The 23,690-nt window shown below is 33.3% G+C and overlaps 1 protein-coding gene across 1 annotated transcript in view; it reads left to right on the top strand.

The window, feature by feature from the left end:
- The first annotated feature begins 14,938 nt into the window (after positions 1-14,938).
- Positions 14,939-23,690, top strand: part of ec (ubiquitin specific peptidase echinus) — a 209,948-nt gene continuing 201,196 nt past the window's right edge. The window contains exon 1 of the mRNA XM_089632350.1: positions 14,939-15,657. The gene's annotated coding sequence lies outside the window, so the exon portion shown is untranslated. The remainder of the gene's footprint in view (positions 15,658-23,690) is intronic.

Genomic DNA, 23,690 nt, shown 5'->3' with positions numbered 1-23,690 from the left:
TTTATATGAATATATTTTTTAAATGGTAATGTTAATTACGAGTTATTGCTTAGAAGAACAAAAAACAAAACATGAAATGGTGGCTTGATTTTCAGTTATGCGGTTCAGTAGACCCTTAAAAAGTGATATAAAGTCGTGAAAAGTGAGGAAAAAACTAGGTTAAATAGATCAAATTCACCCAAATTTTATTTGATGGATTTGTGTTATTTCACATTTTATTAATTTATAATAATATATAATTTTTACTTGCGGCACGTTTCAGAGTGGAAGATACTCTCTGGTGTAAACCATTCAGAATTGAAACGTTACTTGAAATGGCTTTGGCCGTGTTTGGTGACCATATCTGAATAGCCAAGTACTTTTCCACCATCCTCTTCCCGATCTCCTTGCCCTCCCCACTTACTTCAGACAGTTGGGACTCTTGTGCGGTATTCACATAAACAAAAAAATAACAGAATTTTTTTCATCACTTTTAATGATTTTATATCACTTTTCAAAAGTATGTTGAATTCCCACTCTCCCGAGTTCATGTACTTAAAAAGCCCATGCCTGTTGCCATGTTGCCATGGAACCATAGACATTGTGGTATAGGTACTGACCGATTCAGACATGGCGCTTTTAGATGATCAACTCTCTGTTGAATGATATTAAGAAGGATTTAGGATAAGTATTAGTATTTCCAGCGTGGTAGATACTCTTAGTATCACCCTGGTGTAAGACCACCATTCAGAATTGAAACGTTGTTTGAAATGGCTTTGGCGGGGTTTGGTGACCATATATAAATATCCAGGTATTTTTCCACCTTCCTCTCCCCCCTACTTTCAGCCTCACAGCATACCACATTTGGGGCGCTAGTGCGGTTTCACATTAAAAAGTAATGAAATAAAAAAAAGAGTGGAGTCTTGAAAATGAAACTCCCAGTCATAGATATCTCAATGTTATTTCTGATTTAGTTTTTTAATAATGTTTTTGATGAGGGTAAAGTTGTCGAATTCCGCTGCACAAAAAAAAATAATACTTGGTTTCAACTCAAGTACCTACTACAAGAAACAATTGTTTATTATTGCAGGGGAGATGGTAGAGATGTATTGATGTTCCACTTTTTCTGAATCGCGTTCCAAGTTAATTTTAAAGGTTAGGTAAAAGGCTTAAATTCTTTAAATAACCCAAAAATAACATATTTTGTGCATGTACTTACATCTCTCGGGACTTAAGATGTTGTTTCAGTAGTGAGTTGAAACCAAATAATTTTATTAATAAATAAATGTATTTTCTAACCTAAATATGTTTTCGTGCCCTTTCAATAACATGTTCTCAAGTTCGTTCCGCAAAATGTTAGTAATTATAGAGACTTAATTCAGTTGACGCCATCTTGATTATCAATATCGGAGTTCAACTGAAAAGTCTGAACGAAATCTTCGAAATTTTTGTCGTTTCAACTAAAATTGCACCGTCTGAATTCGGCATGGGGAAACAAACCAAGTTGCGAGGTGCGGAGCGATTGCGTAGCCGTCACCCCTTCAATTAATAGTGTTCTTTATTGAGGTAAGTAAAATATAATTCATTTTTAAAAGTGTCTAACTAAATACTAAGTAAAATTTTCAAAGAATTCTTTGCAGCACATTTATGAAACAACCTTCCCCGGTATCGAAAGTAGTATGAATAGAGCAGTGATAGTATGCTTTAAATTTTTATTTCCCTAAATTTCAATAAGAAATTTCCCTAGAATTTCCCTAGATTTCAGAATGGATTCGTGTATCTTACTCAGTAATTAAGATCCTCATTACTCACAATTTTTTCTTGTCCTCTGAAGGGTTTAGAATAAAAATTTCCGCAGATTTATGAATATTTCAAAATTTTCTCTATATTTCCATAGAACATTCAAAATTTCACCAGAATTTTTCCTTAATTTAATAAGATGAAAATTTCCCCAAATTTTTGTGTTTTTACCATTTTACCTAAAAAATATCTTTCTCCGTAGATTTCAGGAAATTTCAATACAGAAATAAATATTTTTATATGGCAGCTGGGATTTTGACTTATTCTTATGTCAAAACAATACTAATAATTTCAAAACCCACTAACAATTAGGCTACTTTACAATCGAGTCGAATAAAATTGTATTATCTGGGCCCCATTTGAAGCATCCTATATTTTAAACATTGAAAGAGTTCATAAAAAATTCCTACGTTTTTTTTTTATTTTGACGCCTCTATGCCTCTATGGAACATATCCATATTTATATCCATCGAGATTTATTCTGGGTATGACTAACTACCATTTTGTAGAAACTCGTAGATGTTTTGCGTTGCTAAAATATTTCTTTCAACTAATCAATTGCCTCGTCTCTAACGGTGAGATTCTGGCGCAAATCAATTTATTTGTCCCAGAGTCTCACTCTCGGGCACGTCACCATAACATATTATATTGCCGATTGAGTCGTACAAATCTGTACCCGAATTCGCCCGTGGGAAGAGCGATACGCTATTTAAATATATTAGATAAAAATTTCGACATATTCTTCGGAAAATTCAATGAGTTTGTAAGGTTTTTGGCGCTACATTCTCACTGTGAAAACGGTACTTTTACAATTAGTTAGATAAAATATCTGTAATGTTGTAAATTTTTTTGTACACAAATAAAACAATTTTTTTTTTTTTAAATTTCATACTAGCAGTTAAAAACCCCGGTCCTGCGGGCAGCACTTGGATGGGCTTCGCTCAGTTTAAGTGATACTAACAATAGTTACATTTAATAGGTAGATATTAGGTGAATGGATAGATATATAATAGGAAGATATTATGTAGTAGTCAGAGCGCGGACAATGAAAGGAACCCTTCACCTCAACATAAATCTCGTCTATGAGAAAAATGTTTCCTCTCCAATACCACCGAAATGATTAGGTGAATAACATTACGCTCTTGCCAAAAGATTGTCTGAGTACATTTAAAAAATATATATTAAGAATTATTTCATTGGGATAAGTTCTAAAAAATTTAAAAAAAACCAAAATTCCCAATTTTGAATGGAAATACTAACTTTAATATACTTTGACACTTAGTATGTACTTTTTGATACTGAACAGGGGTTAATTTTGAGAACTTTTGTCATATTTGAAACACATAATAAATTGGTCGCATCTTAAATGAATTATTTAAGTCTATGAATCGCGTATTCATTTTCTTTCAATTCTAAGAGCTTCAATAATTCAACTACGCTTGTCCCTATGTCCAATAGGACACTGCATATCCAATAGGACATATCCAATGTCCAATAGGACATATCTAACTAACTAACTAACTAACCATCACGCCGTTTCCCCAGGGGTAGGGGTAGGCAGAGAGGACGGACCGCCAAACAACTCGGTCCTGGCACACACCCCTTGCCTCATTCACATTCATACATCGTCTCATACATACTCTTCTATTGTTCTGACTCTTGACATGGCCCGACTCAAGTATCTGATTCACTTGGTCGTGCCATGTCTTCCTCGGGCGTCCCCGACTTCTGCTACCATTCACATTTGCAATAGGACATTCCCAATGTCTAAATGCCCTGCTGTGATAATAATATTTTTTTATTGTAATGTAATTAATCCAATGGATTACTAACTTTCTAAAACATATTTTCTTCGATATTATCCAAAAATTTTATGAAACGATGTTTTTGAAGAAATCTCGTGTTAAATGAGGCGATCCAAAAAATAGTACATTTTCTAACGGCACGACGGCAAAAAAATAAATTTTAAATCTGTTTTTGGCACGAAAGATTCCTTGTCAAAACTTACTTTTTTTACTTGCGAACCTACCTCTTGGAAATATAACTACGGCGGAATTTCTTCGGTGAGTTATGAGCGGTTCCAGTTTTGGTTGCCGTGGGGTCGCAGGTAAATTTTCTAACGGTATTTCAGTATGAAATCCGTCTCTTAATTTTCAAGTCTTAATTTTTTGGGTCCGGTCGCCTGAAAACCCAAATGAACCTCACGGTCGGTTAAAATTGAAAAGCAGAGTGGTCGTTTTTTCCAGAGTGGTCCGATTTAATTTTTTTGCGCGAATCCTACAATACCCGAAACATACGATTTTAATTCGACCAATCAGAGGGCCGAAACCGTTCAAACGATAGCGTAACAAAACATAATCAGATGCGGGACAGTAGTGTTGCCATCTCAGCTCCTTTAGAGTTAGATTTAGCCCTAAATCAGGGGTTTCAGCTGCAAAAAAGTAGTTTAGCTTCTCAGCTCGTTTTCTTTTTCAGATAATATAACTCCCTTTTAATGCAAAATAGGGGAGAAAAGTACTTTTTAGGGAAAAGGCACAAAAATTTAAAGAAATTCTGATATGTTGTCGAAATTAGCGCAAATTCTGGGTAAATTTCGAATATTCTAGGTAAATTTATGAATATTCTGAGAAAATTTCAAATGCGGAAACTTTTATCCAACATGCACTAGAGGACATGAAAATATAAATAAATATTGTGGCTAATAATTCTCTAGCCACCGCTCCCCTCATGGATTCGAAAAATATTGTTGGGAATCATCGGTCGAAATTCCCTTTAAAATCTTGTGGGGAATTATTCTTATCTGAAATTCTCTAGTAAACTTCCCCCCCCCGGATTAGGAAAAAATATTGTGGGAAAACCAGTACTGAGCAAATGGAGAAGAACCCAACATAGGGAAATATAGGTAAATAAAAATTTCGGGCAAACCATATCTGTTTCGGTCCTAACATAGGCTGTACAACGTTTTAGCTCTTTTCAGCTCCTTATCGTGAGACGTCTGGCTTTATTTTGAAAATCAAGTTGGCAACAGTGGGGGAAAGCGGTGTTATTTGATTTGTATTTGGTTGTATTGTGAACACTAAAGATATATTTTTGATGAAATCTTTGCGAACATGGAAGATCCAGAAGATTCAAGCCCTCCGACAAGCAACAAACCCGATGTCGCAAGATTAGGTTAGATTCCTAATAACCTTTCAAAGCTGTTTTATTTTATTTTTTTTACTTCTAGAACCTGTGAAACCAAAGTTGAGAACATCTATGTTGCACTGTGTTATAGTCAGAGATGTGCTTTATTTCAAATAAATCCATTTCAAATGGAAATGCAAAATGCAAAATGAGTATTTTCCATTTTGCATTTTAAATGCTTTTCTCAATGCATTTTCCATTTTAAATGATTTTTTGCAACATTATTCCTACTATCTCCACTCATCTTTTTTTCATAAACCCCGTCGGTCGGTCGGTCGGTCGGTCCTCAACCTCGCTATGAGAGATAATTTACATTTGTCAAGTTGCTCCCTGGTAGGAGCCCTGGCGATTGAGTGATACCATTACAAAAAATACTGTTTCAAATAGGTACTGAACATGGGGCATGAAGCTGTAATATTAAATGTTAGATAGCAGTTTCTATGTTTTTACGTTGGCAACATTAGTCCCGCGCAAATTTTTTGTGGTTTCATAATCTGTAGTCGTGGTGTTTTTTGATTTACCACCATGTGATATGTTTGTTCTACATTGATGTCCATTATTAAATGACAAAATTGTTTAAAAATTCTATAATTATTTTAATTAATAAAAAAGAAAACACTTTGTAGCCACTTTATTGATATTTTAAAGTCTACCGGTTTCGGTACCTCCGTATCATCATCAGGACTGTTATAAAAATACTAACAAATACAGAATAATACACATATATATATATATATATAAACCAATAGTTAAGAGAGAGAAAGAGATAGAAAAACAGAGAGAGACAGTGTCAGTTGCGGGAGGGAAGTGGGGGTGGGGAGTTTGGGATAGCTGGAAACATACTTATTATAGGGCTGAATGTTAAATTTAATTGATAATTGATGATTTCAGCCTTTGAATTAACTGTTTTTTTTTTCCAATGCTACCAAATTGTTAAGTACCGAAACCGGTAGACTTTAAAATATCAATAAAGTGACTTTAAACAAAGTGTTTTCTTTTTTATTAATTAAAATGTCAAGTCGCAATGTGTTTGCTTCTTTTGAAAAATTATTTTAATTGTTTGACCTGAGAAACCATTTTGCATTTTCAATGCATTTTGAAAATAGGTATTTTGCATTTTGCATTTGAAATGCTTTTCTAAAACCCATTTTGCATTTTGCATTTTCAAATGGAAAAGTTTTGACCCATTTCCATTTTGTATTTGAAATGGTTTTGGGTACCCATTTTGCACATCTCTGGTTATTGTCAACCCCAAACAGGTAAGAATCGACATTGGGGCAATGTTCAATGTTCCTTCCATTAGTTTTTCCTTAGGACATACTAATTATTTAACTAGCAACAACATCGATAAAATCCACTCTTCCGCAATAATGGTTTTTGCATTTGACGTTGTCTATAGAAGTATATGGCACAAGGAACATCATAGGAACATCTTTTGTAAAATTTATATAACCTAATTTCTTATATGTATTAAATCCTAATTTGTAATTGTGTAAGAAATTAATAAAAAATTATTATTATTATTAATTATTATTATTATAGGACGTGATAGTATTAGTCGGCTCGGTTAAAAACAGGCAGAAAAATTCCCGTTACTTCATTTTTGAACTTTACTTTTCTGTGCAAGGCCTGGTTACTTCAATGTTCGCTCATCGTCAGTCAATGTACGAATGGTGTAGAATTTTATTCAAGATATGCTTGAATCCTCCTGGTGGTAAAATGAGTTTCACGCGGTTTGCCTCCAGCTCGTCGAAAGTTGTGAGTCAAAGATACTCAGGTTGTGTTTTGGCATGTCTACTATTTCTTATGTCGATGCATGGAATCAAATTATGCAATACTACATACTACATAATAGGGTGGATCGCCATTGTATGGAATTTTTTTTTTATAAATTAGTTTTCGCGGGGTGCGGAATAGATCTCTAGGTACATACAATTAAGCATACAAAATATCAATTTAAAATTTTGATAGCAAGTACTGCCCCAAAGCACTTAAATTATTTTAAATCTTGTAAAAAATTGTCCCTTTATAAAACAGTTTTGTGTCAATATTAATACTTTAATTTTACTTTTACATTTCATAATTAATAAAAATTGCCGCGCCTTAAATAATAATACTAAAAAAATGTGATTATATTTATTTTCCCGAGAAATATTGACAAATTGCCGAGTCCACTTTCTCGCGCCTCGCTCGCGCACCGCGCATCTTTAGATCAACCGTCCATATCTCGCAGTACAGTTTCAAGTTATACTAACGTTGATCTTCCAACTGACCAACATTACTTTGCTTCATCTACTCCTTCTTCTTATGTAATAAATCCAACAGACAGTGGACTATCTGTTGTATCCAGAACATTGGATCGATACAGTATTTCTGATCAGGCAGGTGCTGCCATCGTCTGCGCTACATTGCAAGATATTGGATTAGTAACAACAGACAATCTAACAAACGTGATCGATCGTAATAAGATTCGACGTGCTCGTGCCAAAACTAGGACCACACTGACTGCCATCAACCAGCCCCATTTTGATTTGTGCATTTGCATATCGTTTGACGGTCAAAGGATAAAACATTAATCATGGAGGATGGACGTAGAAAAGTTGTGATAGAAGAACATATCAGTCTTTTGAAAGAACCTGGCTCACAATACATTGGCCACATGGGCGTTAAGTTCGGCGATGCTAAAACAATAGCTCACAAATTGTTTGCATATTTTGTGGCAAAATCCATTGATTTAGCGTGCATCGTGGCTATCGGATGTGACGAAACAGCAGTTAATACTGGAACTAAGTCTGGCATTATTCGACTTCTTGAAAGAAAGCTCCATCATCCACTTCAGTGGTTGGTCTGTCAGTTACATGCTAAAGAGTTAAGTTTGAGACACCAAATCAAATCAAATCAAATCAAATCAAAAATTATTTATTGTAAAATTAAAATTACAAAAGGTATAGCTTATGGGTAGACCCCATTTCTTCCAGCTAACCACATTTATTTAATTACAATGTTTATACAGATAAAATAACAATATACCAATGTAAAAATAAAAAAATACAAATATATATACCAATAAAAATAGGTGTTTCATTTACGTGAGGTATTCACTCAACGTGTAGTGACATTTATTAACAAGGAAAGTGTTTAGTAACGATTTGAATTTGTGTGTATCTTGTATTTGTTTAATGTTATGTGGAAGGTTGTTATATACTTTAATGGCCATGTAGTATGGTCCTTTTTGGAATATTGTTTTGTTTGCTTTTGGTATTAGTAAGTTTTCTGTGAGCCTTGTAGCGTATTTATGTGTTGAGTTTTTTAGTGGGAACTTGTCTGTAGATGATCGCACTAACATGCATAACTCCAATATATATATGTCTGTGACTGTCAGAATTTTCAGATTTTTAAACATAGGTCTACATGAATCTAAACGATCAGAGTTTGTAATTTTTCTTATGCATCTCTTTTGTATGATGAAAACATCTTTAGCGTTTGCCGAGTTTCCCCAAAAAATAATACCGTATTTTATTATTGAGTATACATAACCATAGTATGCGGCTATTACTGATTCGGTGTTTAATATTTTTCTTAAGGTACCCAGAACATAAGAAAAACTACTGATTTTTGCTACAATTTTTGAGACATGTTCTTTCCAGTTTATGTTAATATCTAATTCCATTCCCAGTAGTGAACAGGTTTGGGAAGGTTCGATAATATTATTATTAATGTTTACATTTATATTTATAGGTGTAGCTTGCACTGGACAAAATTTTAAAATTTGGGTTTTGTTTGTGTTGAGTGATAGATGTTGCGATAACAGCCAGTTTGCTATTAATTGGCAAGTCTCGTTAACTTGTTTGTTAAATTCGTCAACGTCTCCATTACATTCAAACAACAAAGCGGTGTCATCAGCAAACATTGAACATTCTGTGCCAGCAATTATTGGAAGTTCGTTTATATAGATAAGGAAGAGTAGAGGCCCAAGAATGCTTCCTTGTGGCACACCCTTGTTTATTGTTCTCCATTTGGATTCTACCATGTAATGGACCATTTTTTCATTGATATTTGAAATTTGAACTTTCTGCTGACGATTTTTTAAGTACGATTCAAACCATTTTAATGCTAGACCTCTAATACCCACATGTTCAAGTTTAGTTAGAAGAAGCTCATGATCAACATTGTCGAATGCTTTTGAGAGGTCGAGAAAGATACCTACAGTTTTTTTACTAATATTAATATTTTCTAGAATTTTGTTCAAAAAATTGAAAACTGCCTGTGTTGTTGAACGGCCTTTACGGAATCCAAATTGTTGTGGACATATTATCTCAAAGTTTTCGAGAAAGTTATAAATGCGATTGTACATGGCTCTTTCAAATATTTTTGAAAAGTTTGGTAATAAGGATATCGGTCTGTAGTTTGAGATTTCCTGTTTAGGACCCTTCTTATACAAAGGTACAATAATAGATTGTTTTAATTGTTCTGGGAAGGTTCCTGATTCAAAAGATTTGTTAATTAATATTTCCAACGGGTAACTTAACGCTTCTGCACATGCTTTTATAATTTTTATAGGGATTTTGTCAGTGCCAACACTGCTTTTATTTTTCAGTTTTACGATGATTTTAATAATTTCCTCCCTGTTTACAGGCGTTATAAAGAATGATCGCGACTGTTTGTTTTTGACTGTTTTGGCAGATTGTGGATGTAGAGATGTATTTTGTGGTGGTGGCGGTGGTGCAAAGAAAATGTTAAATTCATTTGCAATGTTTTTTGGTTCTGATACCAGGTTATCATTTATTTTAAGACAGATTTTTGGTTTAATTTTAGAATTAGAATTATTTGAGTTCTCTTTTATTATGTTCCACGATGTTTTGGTTTTATTTTGCGCGTTTTGAATTCGTTTACTATTGTAATTCCGTTTAGCTACCTGTTTTACTTTACTGAGAATTTTTTTGTATTGTTTGTAATTGTTTATGATTGTGAGGTCATTTGTGTTTTTTTGTTTCATGTATAGATGTCGTTTTTGTTTAATAGATATCTTAATACCAGTCGTTACCCAATTTATTTTGCGTTTTTGGGGATATTTATACTGTTTAAAGGGGAAACAAAGCTTCATACCATTATTTATTTCATTAATGAAGTATTCGTAGCTGTCATTAATGGATTCAAAGGATTTCAGTGGTTCCCAACATATACACGATATGTAATTGTTAAAAATGTTTGTGTTTTCTGTGTTAAATAATTGTTTTTTTATATACCACGTTTGGTTTATATTATATTCTGTTTTTACGTGCATTAACTGTGCCATATGATCTGATACAGCTAATTCTGTGACTTCCCATGTGTAAGAGCTTTTTGATATATTTGTACCTATATGATCAATTATACTTTTTTTATTTCCTTGTATACGAGTAGGCTTATCAATAATCAAGCGTATGTTGTGAGATTTTAGTGTGTTTTTGAGTGAATCTGCGTTTTTGTTCTTGTAGCTTGTATCAATATTTAAGTCACCGCAGAGTATTATTTGTTTTTTGTTGTTTTTGCAAATTTTGTTTAATAATAGTTCAAGTTGTTCAAAAAAAATATTTATATCAGAGTCATTATAGTAAACTGTACAAATTATCATTTTAAGCTTTGGGATTTCAATACCAACACATTCAAATACAAATTCTTTCGTTATTTGTTTAACACTTTCTAGTTCTGTAAAATCAATGTTTTCGTTTAGGTAAATGCAGACACCTCCATGAATATGGCTCTGTCGACAAAAAATTGAACCTAATTTATAGCCCTTAAAATTGATAGATGTCGCTTCACCCTTTTGTAACCAGTGTTCGCTAGCACAAAAAACGTCGATATTTTTTTCACACAAAATATTTTCTAATTCTAAGATTTTATTTCGAATGCATTGTACATTTTGATGCATTATATTGATGGTTTTTCCGGCTCTGGCGGATAACTCTTCATGGTGAGCAGGCGAACTTTGTATGTTGTGGATGTAAAAACTCTCTTCGTTATCTGATTGGTTGTCCGAAGATAATTTTATGTTACTGTTTACCATAGAGCAGGTCTTTAGTGACATAAAAAATCAATTTTCTTTTTTTCCGCTTCAATTTTTCTCATGTGCACAGAACATTCATCACTCCAAGCAAAATGGTCAGTTGGCAGTTGTAATTTTAGTCGATCATTCATTTTCTTGCAGTTAATGCATTGGATGTCGTTTTGACAGTTTTCATTGTCGTCGTCATGTGTTCCGGAACAACGAGTGCATGCTTTTTCATTTCTGCAATCTTGTGATTTGTGCATGTAGCCATTGCACTTGTAACACTTTAAAAGTGAAATGTTGTCGAATACTCGACATCTATCCCATCCACCTTTTCGAATACCTTGATGAATTGACAACAGGTCCTAGAAGCTTTAGCGGCCAACTAAGAAAGTTACTCAAAAACTGTGAACATCTTCCTGTGATAGAATTTCAAGCAATAGAATGCAACTTACCTATGAACCTTACTTATGAAATTACAAAATCCCGTGACGACCTTAGCACAGACCAGCTTTATTTATTGGAAATGTGCCGAGCAATCGCCGAAGGACAATGTAATGAAAACTTATCGAAAAGAAACCCGGGTAAAATCTGTCATTCGCGTTGGTTAACAACAGCCAATACTATTCTCCGACTTTACACTTCAACCAAGAATCCGACAGAAATCAGGTGATATTGACTGAATTTGTGCTAAGAGTGTATGCTCCGATGTGGTTTAAAATAAAAACACAACCTTCGAGACAACCAAGAGCAGACTTCAACCGGCGAGACACTTCCACGAAACCATAAAATTATCTCGTTACCTTCCAGAGCATTTGAAAAAGGTGGTAGATCCCGTAATTCAACGCAACGGGTATTTTGGCCTAGCGAAAATATACTTATTAGTATGTTAAACGACGAGCGAGGACAGATTAGAGAGTTGGCTCTCAGACGGATTCTAAGTATCCGAGAACTTACGTTGGGGTTTTCTCCAATAAGAGTATTTAAGCTACCTACTTTTAATTTCAACGCAGAAGACTATATTGACTTGATCTACTGGGAAAAACCTTCAGAAGCACCTCTTACAAAACTGATATCTGGCGAGACAATAATTGATGCCATTGCAGACCACGAAATTATCGAATCCAACATTTTGTGTAAGTTCCGATTGATGCCCTGTCACACGCAAGCCACGGAAAGATGCATCAAAGTGGTAACGGCATCATGCTCTGCTGTTTGCGGCCCTGAAAGACGTGAAGGGTAGAAACAAAACAAGCTAGAATCTTGTCGTATAATGCCAGTGTTGAATTCGAAGAAGGACTAAAAAATACAATAACTTTTATGATTTTTGACTATATTTTTTAACAGTGTTTGTGATTTTTTGTGTAGCAATGGTACTTTTATTGTTTCTTGATTAGTAGATAATATTATTAGTAAGTGAAAAGTTATTTTTTTAAATATTTTAACAAATTTTATTGAGCAAATATTAAACCCTTCTTTTTCTAGTTTGACGCTTTAAAAAAAAATTGAATTGACTTGGGGCAGTTCTTGCACTCAAAATATCTTAATGCTGTCATAATGACTTTTAAAAGTATCCCCATAGAGCATCCATTCCACACCCCGCTGCTAAGAAAAACATAAAAACAAAAAATCGATCCACCCTACTACATAACCCCCTGTGCGACAACTTTCTGATGGTAGTTTGGGCTATATTCACCGAGTTGGGGTTAAAAAGAATTACTTTTAAAAATGGAATAACCACTTTAAGTATTTTTTCAGAATTGGCTAGGTTATGTATTTAGTTATTTGTATTTAATAATCAATTTTTGGGTGGGATAAGAGGTATTGCTTTGACACGAGTGATATACTGATGAGGGTACATGAAAGTTTTTCAACAAATTTAGATTTTTTGTAAATTTCTACTTTGGGTGTCAAAGTGCGAATTGCGCGGGAAATATTTTCATAATGCATTTGATTTCAGATAAATTCTCTGTTTTTGAACGTATATCAAAATAAAATGCTGCTTTTGATGGTTTTTATTATGCGTACTGTAATTACCACATTACGTCAAACTATTTTTTTTTAATAAGACAAAGGCGTTATAAAAGTTAGCCACAGGTGTTTGACGTCTGGGAGAAATATCTCCCAAAATTGCTCTCGGGGTTAAGTATATCAATGTTATAATATTATATTTGTTCTTTTTTCATGTTATTTTCTTTAAGTATATTTATTAATTACATTTCTCCTTTATTACTGCAGAGTGCTTGTGAAATTAATAATTTTGATTAATTGATAAAATATGTAGAATTGTATTTTCTCCAACTTATATTTTGTACATTCCTCCCGTCCAAAATAAGTTTTCTTACTCATCGGGGTTGCTTTGTAACAAGAAACGCTTGAGATGTTTTCGCACAAAAAACGTTCAATCCAAGTATTATTGCTATTAATACTAAGAAATAAAATAATTTTTAAAAATATATATAAGGGTGCTACCATCATATCCTACCTATCTTCTAATAAAGGCGTAAAAACTCTTATTAGGTAACTGCTTTGAAAACATTATTATTATTATTTTCACGTTTAAGGCGATTCCATACGTAGTAATGCAAAATCACGTGTTTTTGGTTTGAAAATTTGGTCGCCTAGAAATGTTTCTGATGCTTTAATTAAATACTGCGAGTAGAATACATCTTGGCCTTTGAAATGATCGAGTATTTTTTAGATAAGTCTTTTTATAAGCCCAGAAAAAAATAATGTAAAAGGCCTATGAAAACTACTTTATAGTTCAAAATCTCCTACTTACGAACCCATTTTCGGTTATGATTTTATTGAATAATATGGAAAATTAAGTTATTTATAAAATGATCGAAAAAAAAATTAAATATTTATGCCTGAACATCCACAAAATAAAAGGCACTTTTTGGCCATGTTTTTTTCTTGCATAAATCAAAACAGGTGGATGGTGTTAAGCGGGAATTTAAACCTCATCGCCATCTACGTAAAGGTTGTTATTGATACCGGCTCAATTTAAAATATTACACGACGTAGTGCATCGCCTTAATCGCCTTTTAAAAAAAATATTCTGTAGTTATTATTATTTCTAATTTTGAAATTCATTCCAGTGGGATTCCATTTTAATATTACTTTGTGCTTATGGTATTTGAAAGTACAAAACTACAATATTTGTGAAAGCTTCAAGATTAATTTATTCAATGTGCTAAATCATCGATAAAATTATGTACGAATACCTATTATCCAGACTAACTTTGTATCATTGTTGACAATAATCGAGGTAATTAACACAAAAAACAGTGCTATACTAAATTTTCACAATACAATTATAACTTTAGCCAATCATTTATGACTATAATATTCTGTAAAATCTTCTAAAACATTCAATTTATAACTACTAGAAACTATTGTATCTTTGTCAAACGTGTAAATTATGGAATGCAGATATTTAAAAATAGTTTTTGTTGGAGTTATTTAACTTCAGCTAAGAAAGAGAATGCAACATCAACAGAAATAATATGTTATCAACAAAATAAAGATCAGTAGAAAAAACGCAATTATAAAAATAAAAATCAACACGGAACAATGAAATCCACTAACAATGCTGAAATTAATACAGTTTTTCTCTTTTCTGCAATCTATTTTCGCCGAGAATTTTCCAGTTAGAAGCTTATTTGAACAAAACCTTTACGGACAATCCCACCAGAGGCCGCCCGTGTGCTTGCTGGATTAACGAGCACCAAACTGAAAATTTGAAGACACTTAACAAAAAATCTTGCGCGGTCGCATCCAAGTAGTAAGAACAGAAATGCCCTTTTGCGTCACGTTTTAATTTTACCGTACATGTTTGGGTGATGCTGTATTTTGAAGCCTCACATTTACCGGCATACGTTTATTCGTGTACTAGCGCTCTCGCGTCGAGCAAGTGACGTGCTCGATAGACTTTACGCTATTTACCGACTTGTGTTTATAAAATCGTAAATACAAATGCCATACACGTTGATGATACCTCAAATAATACGAAATAATAGTTAAATAAGTGACATATCCGGTGAATAAGTGCTTGCTTCAAATAGAAGCTTGATTTGCAAATAATTTAAGTGAAAATTACTTAAAAAACATTTAAGTACGTGTGACACTTGTTGAGCTACTTTTTAACGGTGAAGTGTAAACAAGAAATTCAAATCTGACTTTCTATTGATAATAAGTGCCAATAGGTGACTTTTTCAGCATTTAAATTAATTAACAAACGTTTATTTAGTTACCTGCTCGAGTTTTTACCCAGCTTCGTAAAAGTTTTGAAGTTTCTAATCGTACATAAACAAAAGTGACAGCATCAAAGATTTGTGAATATTTGGCAGTCTCGTTGCCTAATAATATAATGCATTGTTCTCTAGAATGATTAGAAAGTTCAATGAGTCGGAAACTGCCGGACAGGAGTTGATCCGACACGTCCGCTAATTTTTGCTTTAAAAGTTTCTCAACCGCGAAATTCTTTCGATTATTTTACCACTAAAGAGTTATTTGCATAATCCGATTGAATTTTAAAATAGTGTTATTCGACGAATCTTTAAAAATAACTCGAAAGTTGATCGAAAGTTTTGTAAACATTGAATGATAATAAAAGTGATGAGGTGTTGTTCAACTTGGATTTCCTTCAATCGATTTTATTGATGGTAAGAAATTTAATATATTTTTTATTTGTTTTCAACGTTTTTTTTTAATTTCGCTTGCATCAATTTGCGTATAAAAGGTATTCTACATCCTATGTATGTACATACATAACTAAACATGGCAATTTTCAGTACATTCATTGATATCCAATGCTAAAGGGTAAATTAGCATTAAAAATATAATTTTGTCACCGAGACTTCTGGCTTACATAATTAATACATATATTATGTTGGCCCTATCCATTTAAATAATTATTATTTAACTATTAACAATATTTATACTACTTTACTTTTTATACTATTTTACTTTTTATCATTATTTTTCCACAATTTGTAAAGGTCCGTCTACACGCAACGACTTGCACACGCATTCAGTTTGTTCAAAATTCTGCACACAAAACACGGTATATTTGCGGCGTGTGTGCAAGCCATACTTGAGCAAATAATATAGTCAAGAAAATTAACTTTCGAGCAAGCCGTTTTGCGCGGTAAATAGTTTTGCCATTAGAGTTTATGCAAGTAAGATTCAGGTGAGATTCGAAAAGAACTAGGCGAAGTAAGCGTATTGAGTAATGAGTAAGTATGCTTAAATGGTTTGGGCATGAAGTACAAATGAACGATGAAATTAGTGTAAGGATAATATATGACGCGAATGTGAATGGTAGCAGAAGTCGGGAACGCCCGAGGAAGACATGGCACGATCAAGTGAGCCAAATACTTGAGTCAGGCCACGTCAAGAATAGAAGAGTATGAGACGATGTATGAATGTGAACGAGGCAAGGAGTGTGTTAAGACCGAGTTGTTTGGCGGTCCGTCCTCTCTGCCCACGCCTACGAACAGCTTGTCGTTAGTTAGTTAATATTGAACGTGTAGACGGACCTTTGGATATATTTTAGGTACTAGGTACAAGATTTAACCTAGTAAGTACTAAGTAGTACTTACCCATAGATCACAGCATAACTAGGCACCTAAATTAGAATTTAATCGTATTTCTGTACAAGTAAGAAAGATTTTCTCACATTGCAGTATTGATTCGTGGTCTGTTTCTTCTACTTATTTAACATCCTCACATGGTCAGATTTCACTGCACAAGAACTGGTCAGATTGTTTCCTCATAAGGGAAGTTTGTGAGTAGGGGGCAATACCCTCAAACATAATTGCATTTTGAAACACACACAAGTCAATATAATTATATGAACACAACATATTCAAATTAGTAAAGATGTTGGTTTTGGAGATTTGGCTGCCTAAAATGTTTAGGTTAACCAACAGCCTGAAATTATAATACCAATCAAACCTTTGCTATTATACCTATTAAAAAATAAGTCAGCACCTAATTATTTTTTTAATGATAAACTAATGTTTATAAGACAAGGTTTTATGCATAGCATAAATGATAACTAATATTAAAAAATAATAATATTTGACAAGTGAAAAATATTTCACCAACAAATGAAGATATAATATGTCTCGACGCCATCTAGTGAGAAATTTCGAACTAACAAAGCCTTTCCTACAAAAATAAAGTTGGTCGTTTACAGGTGGAAAAAATATAATAAGCAGTAATTGTTGATTGAGGTACTAGTACAAATTGAATTATTTTGCGGGTTGGAAATAAGCCGACATAGCTCAGTGGTTTCAGAGCAACTGACCGGACATCAGAAGGCACGGGTTCAATTTCCGTTGGCGGCATTTATTTTTACTCCGGAGACATTTTCAATTTGTATTGATATTTCAAGAGACTAATTCTTGCTTATAATTATTTGTCAGCACCTAATATTTATTTTTCCATACTTTTTAACGTGCTTAGTCCACTTTTTAAAAGTTTTTGAATAAACAATGTTAAAAATCAGGCGAGGTTAGGTAGTAACTACAATGGCTTCATTGTCTGGTGTCATCTCCTATCGGAGGTTGGATATCGTCAAGGCAATAATCGCCTTGTAGGCTGCAGCCCGGATTAATTGTATTGTACTGCACTCGTACCAGTAAATTAAAGTAGCATCAGAGAGAGGTCATACATGACATCGACTATCGTCCTAAAATGCTTGCATAAAAGTCTTCCTTCTCGCACGTCTTGTGTGAAAACGATAAAGACAGAAAATACTAGAATGATCGTACGACCTCTCTCTGGGACTACTTTATGGTATTATTTTACTTTAAATAAATATTACCACTCTTGTATTATCGAAATTGTCGCTACTCGTGATGAGACCAAGATATTTGGGGTTTTCTTCCTATTGTAGGCATTGTTAAACCATTCTATAAAAAAACTTTTTAATGAATTAGGTACCCTGTTCATCCACTATCTAGGTTATTTTGGGGATACGCTTATAACATATCCACATTTCAAAGGTTACTTTTAACCACTAGATGTTTATTAAAAATAAAATAAATAAAACATAGAGATTAATTGAAGTCACGAAGCATAGCTACTATTTTTACAGAAAACCCCTTCTCTAATTGACTTGTTACTTCTATCTTATCACGTGCTAATAGCTCGTGCCCTGAACAATAATTCTTATCAAAAATGGTCTTTCAAAAATGGCTACCTCTCTTGAGTGGACATATAAAGCTTTTTAATACCCCGTGTTATCTGTCTCTAATTCCAACAGAGAACATTCCAGACCCACCAAATTACAAATTCAGCGCCATGTTTGAATTCCAAAGATTGCATTACCAGTACTGAATACAATTATGTTTGTTTATCCCATATCGAATTGTTCCCATCACAGTTTATCATTTCATGCATTTCACAAGGGAGTGCGTATAAGAATGCAACACCTACTCAGAGATTGGATAAGATGATGGGTTGGATAATGAAATGAGAGGTATGAAAAATATTGATTTTAATTACGCATGGTATAAGTTGATGGCATTCGAAAATTGCATATACAAAAATAAGTTTGATTGGAACGCACACAAAGATAGTAATAAAAGTAAGTGAGAAATATCACCACAAATACGGTTTACAATGCTAGAAAAAGTTTATTGCTTGTTTTATTAGTCTTCATGGAATAAAAGAAAATTGGTTAAAAGGTTCAAGACGCATTTGATGCACGTAGTCATTTAAGTAACTTCTTCAAGAGGTTACTTGTACATAGGTGATTAATAATAATAATAATAATTGGATAATTTGTAGAGCGCCGTTTTTGTGAAAAATCACCTCAAGGGCGCTGTACAATTTATTTCCTAGGATCTACATTTATTATTTAGAAAAGATACCAAAACATACTTACCTGGCAAGTCACTTCCGACAAACACACTTATATTAAAAAGTTTATGCTTATACAAGATAAAACTGCACGCAGAGGACACTTTATTGAAAAACACTGGTCACCGCATGACCTTAAGTCTGCTATAGTTATCATTTTTATTTATTTATTTTTAATTATTATTTCTATTTATTTTATTTTATTTTTAGTAATTTTTACATTTTGTTTATTTAAATTGCCGTCGACTGTGAAAGTGGAGGTTTCTGAAATTATGGATACGACTGTCTGAAAAGGTGCGTTTTAAGTTTAGACCTAAATTCTGTCGAGTCTGCGATCATTCTCAAATCATGTGGCAGTCCATTCCAGGCTTTAGGTCCTGACACGGCAAAAGCACGCTCACCGAACTTAGTATCTGGTGTGCGCTTTGGTTCCTTCAACCTTCCGATAGCTGATGACGTTGCTGACCTAAGGATTGACTGTCGGGAATTGGAATCTTCTGGAATACACAATTCTGATAAGTAAGCCGGAGCCATTCCGTTAAGTGACTTAAATACCATCCAGCATACCTTGAACTGGATTCTTTCAGGACATTTGAGCCAGTGCAGATTTTTGAGATGCTCTGAAATGTGGGAGTATTTAGATACTCCGGTGATAAGCCTTGCCGCGGCGTTGAAAACGGATTGTAATTTGTTGATTTGACATTTATTAATTACTTATATAGGTACATGTTACTGTTTCCACTTGAATTAATCTTAAAAATATCCTTTATCGTATTGCTGATTTATTAAGAATCTCTTCAAATTATTGGTAATCCGGTTAAAAACGGGATTGCAGGCCCTTAACGAATGAATTAATAGGTTTAAATTTATCTTAATATTTTTGCATTTCTTCATTATATATTATCAAGGCAAATGCAGGTGCATGAACAGGTGCTCCGATATATTAGGAATTTACTAAAAGTTTATCAGAAAACGCCCTGCAATCCCGTTTTTAGCCGGATTACTTATAATTTGAATAGGTTCTTAATAATTTTGCAATACTCATTTTTCTCAGTATACATAACACGAACTATTCTTAATTACATTATATTAGATGCGTTATACATTATTCCACATATACCATTTACAAATATATTTTTTTACTTTCTAAATTCAATGTAATTACTACAGCACATGAACATGTACATGTACCTATATTGTTAATTACGGATAAATTACTGCAATAGTGTACATTCCTATACCACAAGCAAAACGCTTCGATGAAAGATAGCATTAAAAACTTATCTAATAAAAATAGTAATAAAATCAAAATCGAATGAAGATAAATAAATAAATTAAAAATCAACCCGTAAAACAAAGTGTTTTTACATTATTAGATCCGTTTTTATGGATTTATGTATTAAAAAATATATATTCATGCATATAATTTTTTGGTTTGCTGTGAACTTTAAAAATATTAAAAAAAAAACTTGATTTGACTGAGGTTTGAACTCCTCTCCAAGCGCTGTAGTCAACCGCGCCAAATCCAAAGCCATGCCACAATTATTACATTAACTGTTGTAAAATCAACCAATTTCAGAGAAATTCGTGTGTGTGCGTGTTTGCCTCCAAAATTCATAGAATTCATTGTCATCTATATGCCGGGTTTCAGTTACAGCCGTATTTAAAAATTAATACCGTACCTAAAAACCATTAAAATACTCTATTTTCGGGCAAGCACTGCGAATACAAATAATATATTCAACTGTTTTTAAAATACTAAACTTCCTAAGAAGGGAAGAAGGGTTCTGTGAAGTAACTGGCCCATAGTGATTTAAAAACAGAACTTGAATAAAACTTACACCGAACTTGAAAATTAAATTAAAGATTCCGCAATAGTCATATAATAAAGAATAACACTAGAAGTGCCTTCCATACAAATTTGAATGGAATCAAATGTTCCATTTATCTCAATAACCCAGCGCTCCGTCTCACTTACACTCACCTCCTTACCTGACATTGTAGATCTCATTTGAATTTCGGGAACACAATTTTGTATTGGAAATTTAAACTTCAATTTGGCAAATATTTGGATCACGAAACACGCCTTTAAGGTAGTTCTTGTGTAATTCTTTATTCCATGGCAATACTCGTACAATTCAGTACACCACTACATAAATAAGAATCTCTTGAAAATTATTCAACTGTACTTATAAGAACACATATGGAGACAGGTGACTTAGGTCATTACGGTGACAGTTTCTTGGGTCGTCCAAAAACTTATTTCAGTGTGATGGGCTATTTCTTTGCTCGAATTAGCCATATAATGATGCAACGACGTTGTAAGACCGATTCTACTCAGGTGCTAGGTGCTATTTTTCCGTTTTACACCGTTTCCAGGTTAATTATGACTGGGAAAATACAAACTACATCCAGCGAGAAAGTGTACTTATTCTACCGGCTGTCGCGGTACCACCACCGCAAGTTCCCAGGGTTTCAAACTAATTGGTGCGGACATTGTTCTGTATTTTTATACTAGCGTAATTATGTTACTAATAATAAACATTGTCTTCTTTCCACACGAAACAATCGTCTCGGTGAATCTGGAATACTACTATCTTATTTAGATTAATCTTTTCGAATTCGCAGTACCAAAACAACTGTAGTTTTGTTATACTTTGAAGATGGGCGTGAAAGAACTGCACATAATTTGTTAGAGGCTTGTGTTTTAAAAAGCATCCCGCTGATAGATCTTATGTAACCTCTCCCTCTATCTCATAAACGACGGATGAAACAGAATGAGAGATTACAAGTTTCGACCCAGCTCTCAGTGACAGGACTTTTGACATGTGAATAACCAAATGTGTAAAAAATGTGAACAACTAAGAATTTAAAGCTTTTTAAGGTAATTTCATAAAATTTCTCCAGTCCTAAATTCTATAGCCTTTAAAATAAATATTAACTCCAGTTTTGTCACTAATCTTCTAAAAAATGTAATATCTTTGGTAATGGGGGTTAAAATAGCAATCGCAAAATCATGTATTGTCCATTTTTTTTAATATAGTGTACTCTGAATGCAAAGTCGTACCTTCTCTAAGCTTCAACTTCTTAACTATCCTGCAGCCAAGTGCAGGAGTAGGTAGTACCCAAAATTACTATCCTCCTTTTATTAGCTTAAATACTTGACAAATCATTTTATTATTTTATGTATTCCATTAATAATTGACTGAATAATTGGGATTTCTATAATTTAAAATCCCATAAGACAGGAAAATTCATGGGGTCGTCGGAAGACCCATTTGTTGATATATGTTTTGTTTGGCATCTTGGCCTGTCAAGAGTTAATAAAATTGTGTTTTTCTGAAGTGACCTACCTGCCTAGGAAATCATAATTGTACAGCGCCCTTGAAGTGATTTTTCACAAAAAAACTGAGCTCTACAAATTAACCAATTATTAGTATTATACATTTATGCACATTCCACATAGGTCCCTAGTAATAAGACCATTATTACCATTACCCTAGTAATAAGATTTAAATTATATTGTAGCCATTTACACAGTTAATGCATACGAATTTTGAAATTTTGAAGTTTATAGTCAAGCGATAATAGAAAAAGCTTGTTGAATATTTCATACAAGAAGATTCTAAGACCCAGTTGTTTCGCAGAAATACAATTGTAAAATTGTCACCAACTCCATCATTCATCATTCAGCGCCATTGTGCTGTTTCTTTACATTTGGAAGGTCCCGATTCTAGGTGCGTTTAAGATTTCTATAAACTTCACAACATGGAACTATGATTATATCCATACTCTTAGCTTCACAACATGGTATTTGTTCTCTTCCGCTGATGACAATTTGATCAAAAGCTGAAACAGACTTGAATGAAACAACTGGACCTAAGAGTCACGAAAGAAAATGGCGAATTTTAATACATATCAGAAAGCTATGCAGTTTTCTTTCCTGTTCGTTGTTTGAGAAGTGGTCCCCTTTGATAGATAAATAAAATAAGTTATTTTACAAATTAATTTTATGTATGCAAACAGTATCCTCAACTCTTCAATGCATGAATTCACCCCCAAGCACTTGTGTATTCCTGGCATAATAATATTATTTAATGCTGAACTTTGAAACCTTCAATTCTCAAAGCGTATGCAAGAAGCGTCCTCCTATGGACATTTTGATTTTGAGATGGCCTCAACATTTCCAACACATCTTCAGAAGAACTGGAGAAGATATAATATATTATTATAAAGGACAGAGGGTGACATTTCTAGAATACAAATGAACTTATTATCTGCTAGGCGCATCGTGCCATGACTATTTAAATATTGTTCACATAAAAATGTTATTTTTTTAACTATTGCCACCACATCATAATGCTTTTAGCGTATAGTGTCCAGGGTTCATACCCCGATAAAAAACTGATTCTTCATCATTTTCTTCTGGTGTCCCAATTATAATATTTAAAAGGTATAATTATTATGAAAGAGAAATAGAAAAGTCATCGTGAACAATTTTTCAGAAATCTTACAATTTAAAAAAAAAATATCATTTTTTAATTTGCTGACATTTCGGTGATGAAATATTATAAATATTAATATTAATATTATATTAGCTTCATAGCTAAGAATGAAATTGCTTTGAAATATGAACATATTTTGTTGCATGGATCTAGTAAAGCTGTCCACATTTCAATATGCCAGAGATCACTAACTTTTCTTATTTTGGCGGACAATGAATTTCAAGCTTCGTATTTCAGAATGGAAGTAGCATTGCGAACTGAAAAAATATTACTGACGAAAGTATGAATTGCATTGACTGCATTGATTCAGATGGAAAAGA

This window comes from Hesperophylax consimilis, chromosome 6 (assembly GCF_061612785.1).
Source record: "Hesperophylax consimilis isolate HC1 chromosome 6, BYU_Hcon_1.0, whole genome shotgun sequence".
NCBI classification, from domain to species: Eukaryota; Metazoa; Arthropoda; class Insecta; order Trichoptera; family Limnephilidae; genus Hesperophylax; species Hesperophylax consimilis.
The sequence above is the reverse complement of the archived record's forward strand: the minus strand, read 5'-3'. Positions and strand labels throughout refer to the sequence as shown.